The 8150-nt window shown below is 35.1% G+C and overlaps 1 pseudogene; it reads right to left on the bottom strand.

The window, feature by feature from the left end:
- Nucleotides 1–2665: 2665 nt before the first annotated feature.
- LOC142531642 (acyl-CoA-binding domain-containing protein 1-like) lies at nt 2666–6283 on the bottom strand (annotated as a pseudogene).
- Nucleotides 6284–8150: the final 1867 nt, after the last annotated feature.

An 8150-nucleotide genomic window follows, 5' to 3' on the forward strand; every position in this document is an offset into this window, starting at 1 on the left:
AAACTCTTTTATAAGCCGTTCAACACATTGAACTAATTTTACTTCTCAACGGGATCTAGAAAGCTAGTGCTTGTGTGGCCCTCAATGGTTCATTGATACAACTAGCCGTGGGTTCACATCTCCATGTGATTCGGACTAAACATGTCCTTATATGAGCATACCCCAATTGCTCCATTCTTACTTATCAACTCCTTGATAACAAGAACGTCAGAACTCAAGTCTGATAGTACCCAACCAATCATGTTAAACGCCTAGCAGCATCGCTTACATGATTCCCTAGGTATCAAATGATAGTGCCTGCAAGAACCATTCAATTATGGTTAGCGTACAGTACGGTCCCTTCAACTCATATATCTCGATCGATTCGACAACCATTGGTTTATCGAGAGTTGTCAATGAATCGATACTATGTGTCATGTCGTAGTTGCATCGATGGTGTAATCTATGAAACCCCTTTCATAATTACCACCATACTCTGATCAGAGATTTCAACCTACAAACACATGAGAACACATAGGATATCCATACCCGAAGGTAAGCGGTGAATCCCCGGCTACAATGCATCGACTCCTATATGTTTCGACAAAACACCCAACCTTGCCACCTGATGACCCCATGAGAGTCGGTAAACAAGTCAAAGTGTAATTCTAGCACATAGAGTCTCAATGTTGTCCCGGGTCATAAGGACTAATGGTGTACAACCATAAACCAGGACTTTTCCACTCGATAAGTGAGAACCATTTGGAAAGTCCTTTATGGAGGGTTGTTCAGTGCACTCTACCAGGAACACCTATCTGCATGCTCGGACATCACAATGTCCCCTACCAATGAAATATGGTACTCACATCGCAGATACTAGTCTCGAACTCTAGCGGCCTATATCCTTCTCAGCAGCGGCTGAATCGACTAGGAACTGTTTAGAATATACAGTATTCCAAATATGAGTTTCATGATACTCATTATACGAGCATCTCATATTCTTTCTACTATTTGTATATTCAAGGGCTTTATCTATGCAACTAGCATGGGTATACAGATAAAGATTTGCCAAAACAATAATTTCAAATATTATTAAAATAAAGATTGCTTATACATAGAGTTTCATTGTGAACACTCGGCCAACACTTGGCTCGACGGGCACCTACTCTAACAAAAGAGGGAAATCCTTTTGTGTTTGCTATGATTGGGAATTGAATGAATTTGGTCCTTCAACTCAATTATCTCTCTTCAATGTTGTAATATACATCATCCATCTGCACACTTGCATGTGCGCATATATTTTGTATGTGTTCGCACTATACACATTACGCCTAGCACTTCAAACAGCCATCATCGTCAGTTGTGCTTGCTAAATTAAATTAAAATTCGACCATTTTTAGAACTAGAGAGTAGAGTAATTGGTGTCCTCTGAATTGTTGCATCATATTTTTTTTATTGCATCATATTTGACGTTGCGACTAACCAGTTTCAGCAAGTTTTAAAATCTATTATTCGAAAAAAAAAATTCCATTATTACCATATATCAGTAACGCTGAAAAATGGGTTTTTTGATAAATAATTTTTTTAAAAATAAAATTTTCAAAATTAATGTGGGGTGAAATTCTGCAAACAGCATTCCAAAAAAACAAAAATGTCGCCACGTCCTCTTTTCCTGGTAGCAGACGCTGCTACTTTGCAGCATCTGTTATCAACTCATTTTTATTTATTTTTTATTTTTTTTTAGAACTTGACAAATCTCTTATTTAAAAACATGATATTTTAAAGTTGAGATCATATATAAAAAAAAATTTGAAACTCAAGTTCAATAATTAAAAATATAGATCACATTATAATAACGAATTGGTTGACCAATTTTTTTTCAAAAAATTCTTTATTTGAAACATATTAGGTGATTTATTTTTAAAAATAATTTGTATTTTTTATTTTAAAAATTTATTTATTTATTTAAATAATAATAATAATAATAATAATATTTGGAATATTCTTGAAATTTTTGTATTTAAAATTATTGAATTTGTGTATTTTTTTAAAACAAATTATTTATTTATTTAAATATACGTTGGTTTAGTTTTTTTTTTTTTTTTAAAGAAAATGTGTATGATGCACTTATTGTTTTATTTTTCGAATTTATAAATTTGAGCTTCTACTTTCATTTTCAGTATATAAACTAATTTGAAACATAAATCATCTTAAAATAGCGAATTGATCCACTATTTAAAAAAATACTTTATTTTCAAAATATCACGGAATTTGTATTTCGAAAAAGGCAAAAATTTGTGTGAGACGGTCTCACGAGTCGTATTTTGTGGGACAGATCGGTCATCCATGAAAAAATATTATTTTTATGCTAAAAGTATTACTTTTTATTGTGCATATCGATAGGAATGACCCGTCTCACAAATAAAGATTCGTGAGACTATCTCACAAAAAACCTACTCTTTTTTTTTAATTAAAGATTTGTCAAGTTCTGAGACAATATTTTTTCAAAAAAATAAAATAAATAAATGAGCTGGCGCACTCTATCTTTTTTGGCGGACGTTACAGTTGAGGGTTGGATTGACTTGTCATGTTGATTAGCATCCAAATGTCGAATCGAATTATACAGTCCAAAACATAGCCGATAGATGAAACTATAATATCGACAGTGGAAGAAGCAGGAATTAGATTCTTCAATCGAAATCGTCTTATTCTTCATCTATACAATCAAAAACTTGTCACCAATATTTGGACATGACCAAATTCTGGATGGTTGAAAAATAACACAGCCCAGAACGTATACCGATGTAACCATATACATGAGTGGAATAGTAACTCTAAAAGCATTCATTATATGTTAATTATAATTAGCTGGAGTCATTGACTATGCGTTGCATCCAAGGCCAGTTCACCTCACAAAGATCGGATGGAGTGTTTCCCTCATTGTCTTTTATCTCTATATCACCACCATGCTTCACTAGTAACTCGGCAATGGCAGCTCTCCACAGATAGCAGCATAGTGCAATGCAGTTTGACCTTCATTATCCTTCCAAAAACGGACATATGTTAGAAAATTTGGCCAACAGCTCTCGTTTTCTTCGCGCTTAGGGTAATTTGAAGAGTTCAAGAAATCAGATAAGAGTGTAAAACAGTTGAAAGATGGCAAATTAATACTCATGAGCAAATCTTATAATTAGGCTCAAAAAAATTCAAATCCTCCGACATATTTATGTCAGGGCGAAAAATCAATGGGGAGAGGTTTCCCATTTCAGAAGTTGAGATTCAAAAGAAGTATCACAAGATAAACTATCATCTACCTTCGCATTCACATCAGCATTCTTGTTCAGAAGCAATGCTGTAATATTCATACGGCCTCGATCTACAGCCCAATGCAAGGGTGTGCGACCCTCTCCATCTACAATAATTTAAGAAATCTGTTTAAACTAGAGGCTCTTATTAGATCCAAATACATATATTTGACAGCAAAAAAAACTTTCATGCCCATCCCAAAATTCAAGGCTGGCATATAATTATGTCGAACCACTAATGCTGAACAGAAGTGCTAATTGATTCTGCTAATTTCTTTTCAACTTTCCAGAACATGTAGGACATACAAAGGACATCGACAGCTTAATATCAGTTTTAATATCTCATCTTTTTTTCTCTCCTGTTTAGAGATATCTGACTTATAGATAGTCACCAATTGATCCGAACTTGACAGTGTTGCATTGTTATCATAACCATAATTATGCCAAGGAAAAATAGTCGAGGATTTAGAGATTTAAAGTCTCCCTACCTTTCAGATTCAATGGGACACCGTTATCCATGCACTTGATCAGATTCTCTTCATCTCCTTCTTGTGCAAACAAATGTATAGAATCCAATGCTCTTCAAGAAAAACCAGAGAGATTGAATTTAAATTCTTCTCTCCAGATCATTGCAAATGAAAGGCACCACTAATAAGATTGGTTTCATTGAATTATATTTCATGTTTTAGGTGCATTATATTCCTATAAAAAATAAACATGTCTGTCCAGTTAATAATTGATGAAAGGAATGTGAATTCACCTGTTAAGCTTATACGCAAGGTCAGCAGGCAGGATATGGATATATGGTGCCCAAGAAAACAAGGAAATCAAAATTGTAATTTCAGGTATACCACTTTTGAACTAAATATTGACTTCATTCAATTTGAAAGTCCATGGTAGTATCTTGTCGTGATGCGAGAACGTGGTTAAGATCTCCATGAATTATTCTACGACTAAGTATGCAGCATCTTATCTTATGCTTGCATATGGTGGGTTAAATATTCTAAGGAAAGAGACTGACATGCAAATAACACTCTTGTTGATGCTCACATGCAACCACATAGACGATAATGAGACTAAGCTTAACATGATGTAATATATTGTTAATGATTGTAAGCATATAAGATAAGTTCGGAATCCTTACATCTCGCTTCCAGGTTCTTCTTGATATACAAAGGTGCTAAATACAGGACCCATCGGTCCTCTGGATCCTGAAATAGAGACATCACTGCTCTCATTTTCTCTCTTCTTCTGCAACAAGTGACGGCCATAGTAACCGAAAAACAACAATGTTTGAGACGAGCGTATCAATGGATAAACTAGTTAAAAATAAAGAATGACTCTATTCTCACAGTTGAACCAGCAGCCCAAGAGGGATATAACCCCGTAACAATGTCGATGTACTTCTGCATTGCTTCTTCAGGAGGCATGGCACCCAACTTTTGCCAAGCTTGCCTAGCAGATGAAAATTTTTAGCCAAGAACAGTCAAAAGGCATCCAGTTGCAAAAGCAGTACATTACGCGTGGAAATTCCATGACAGACATGGTTCGCTGTCGCGGTCGCGAAGATCGGAACGGATGCTACCGTTCCAGTTACAATGAAATTTCGCGGAACGATTGCGGAACGGATATTTAAAAAAAATATTATAAATATATAAAAATTAAAAATTTTGGAAAATATTTAGAAATATAAAAATTAAAATAAATATCATTTAAATAGATTATTTGATGTAAATAAGAAATTTAATTTGGCGACGGCCGATTTTAATTTGGCGACGGTTTTATTCAAACCGTCGCTAACTATAGCACGGTTTTATTAAACCCGTCGCCGATGTTAATCGGCGACGGTTGAATAAAAACCTAACATCGGCGACGGTTGAATAAAAACCGTCGCTACATACATAAAACCGTAGCTAGTAGCGACAGTTCAAAACAAAACCGTCGCGAAATGCGTTCCGTTTCTGTTCCACCGCTATATCCCCGTTTTCCACCGTTATATACCCATTTTCGGTATATGAAACGCCGACACAGGCCATCAACCTAGACACCCTGGAACCTCGTCAAGGTTGCTAACGTTCCGGTTCCGGAACGCCCGTTCCGGCCGTTCTGTTCCCGTTTCGGCGAACCATGAATTGACAGAGAAAAATGAAAATCGGCATGATGGCGAAAAGTGAGAGTAAAACTCCTATAAACACAAAAGATTCAATTTTTCTTTACCGCTAGTACCAAACAGCAATCCAAGTCTACAGGAAGTCATTAACTAGCACGAATAGAGAATAAACGATGCATTATTTAAATGTCAATACCATTTGGCACGAGCGGTCATTTTCAGAGCGGAGGGCTGTGGAGCAGAACACGGTCCTTCGGTTGCAATCTTATACAACCCATAAAGCTGCAATTGCACCTCATTTGATGTCTTCACCGCCGCACGATCAGCTGCCTTGGCGGCCACAAATGCTGTAGCAGCACTGAAAGTTTCATCCAGCTCGGTGCTCTCTACTCCCTCCCAATCATCATCGGTATCACTGTGATCGTTGATCTCCGCTGCTATTCTATTACCCGATCGCACATCTTCATCAATCAACGGCTCATTTTCTCCCAGAACACCAGGTTCAGGTTCGGGTTCGGGTGTATGAGATCGAGTGATGTCGAGGTTCTCTTCACGAAACGCAAAGATCACAGAGAAGAGTTTCGCGAGGAGAAATGAGAAAATCACCCCGAAGAACACCGATTGAAGGTATTGTTGCCAGTCAGCCATTAAAAAACCAAAAAATAAGAATCCGAAGCAAAAAAATAAAATAAAAATTGAACCCTAAAATGGAGCAATGGAAGAGAAAGAGAAATGATATATATGCTTCGTATGCGTTTATTCAGAGAACATTAATTAAAGCAAAAATCTGAAAGCCGGCAGTTGTGCTGACGGCGGACGACTCGACAGCGCCGCCTTCGCCACCTGGATGAGTCACTGCTTTCGGGGCAATGCCCCTGCTGTTGTCTTCGGTGCGGTTCTCTGCAGTCCAAATTAATCTCAAATCCCTTATTAATCGTGAAAAAAGTGGTGATGATAACACGATTTTTAAGGAGAAACGATTTTTAAAATCCCTAATAATTTGTTCAACCCCTAGTGGATCATAACGTTATCATTCCGAAAACCAACTCATTTATCATGTTTAACAAAATCTCATTTCAAACCTTTTTTTTTGTTTAAATATATCAAACTAGTCCTTTATGTTTTAAGAAAGTTGCTCAAATCGATCCTTAAAGAATAAGTATTTTCAAAAAATATTCAAGATACCCTTGATTCTATTTTATCAAAGAATTATTACACGATGCTATAAAATGATATCAGAGCCATAATAAAATTATTCAAACATACACAGTTAATATTACTATGTGATTAAATATTTGAGGAAGAGATTTTCAAAAAAAATTTATAGATCTGAACCTAGGTTCGAGATTAAATATTTACAAAACTTATTTCAATACTTTGTAATATTTACAAGAATATCTAACCAACATTAGATATTAGGATCAAAGAGGAATAAATCAGAATCCTAAAGTAAATTTATAATTCAGAGTAATACATTTCTAAAAATAGTCTTGGATTCCTCTACTCTCCGGAGATGTTAGAGAGATCCAAAGATAGTACAAAACTAAGACAATTAGTTATGAACCACGTAAAATTGAAAAAAATTCTTGAAAAACAAGAAGAAATGCTTGGAACAATAAATGATATTCAATCAAGAATCCAAAATATAGAACAACAACTCATATCTAGTAAAATGATCTTCAAAGGAAGATTATCATGACCTTTGGTACTGAACCTTTATTACATCAAAGAGGGAAAACCAAAGTGATACAAAAACATTTAACTGAAGATGAGAAATCGATCTATCTCATCAAAGCTGTCTCAGAAAAGTCAATAATCTGATGACAACTATAGAGAAGATTGGTTTGAATGATCTACAAAATCTTAGAGAGTCTTTTGTAAATATTAAGGTTGTAGATCTGAAAATAACACAAACGGAGGTGGTGAACAATTTGTAAGGGTATATTATTTTTAGAAATGAGTCTTTGAGATCAATTAAAATTGCTTGGGATATGATTTCGGTAGAAACCACAGAGTTAGTCCTAGCCAGAGAATCTCTTAGGAGATATCAGGAATAATGACTATCATATCTAAAACACAATTTGTAAGGGTATATTATTTTAACAGTCAAGATACATATAATTAAAAAAAATGCTCAAGCTGTATAATCTTGATTTACATGACAAATATTTACTAGATGAGTACATTATGTTAGAGAGAAATGCTATAAGAGAATACGTCCTTGGAAATCCAGATACAATGGCTACACGAGCCTATTTTTTTAAAACAAAATTGACAGAATGATGTCATATGACAACAATACAAAAGAATTACAAAATATTAAAGAGTATTAATAAACATACTCCTTTATGTTGTAAAGAAAATCATCTTCCAATGCTCATTAGAAGTAAGTCACAAAGGCAAAAAAAAAATGAAGAGCTTTAGATCTCATTCTTATACAATAAGTGAAATAAATAAAGATAGTTCTTGGAAACCAAAAATAGTATGGTCTAGACAAAAATTCAGATCTTATAAATCTAAGCAAATAAGTGGACCACCAAGAAACAAGATGTCATCCCAAGCATAGAACTCATCTTGAAGGGGCTGATCATCTACTATACCGTCGTTTGTTGACCCAAAGTACACATCTGGTGATGATTCAGAGGACGTCGATTATGAGTTTCTTCCTAAGGAGAATACTGCTCATGTCCCCGCAAACAGCTCTACCGACGAAGATGAAGAAATTTCCTCATCCACTGAAAAAAAAGAGGTTCCCA

This window comes from Primulina tabacum, chromosome 17 (genome assembly GCF_025594145.1).
Source record: "Primulina tabacum isolate GXHZ01 chromosome 17, ASM2559414v2, whole genome shotgun sequence".
NCBI classification, from domain to species: Eukaryota; Viridiplantae; Streptophyta; class Magnoliopsida; order Lamiales; family Gesneriaceae; genus Primulina; species Primulina tabacum.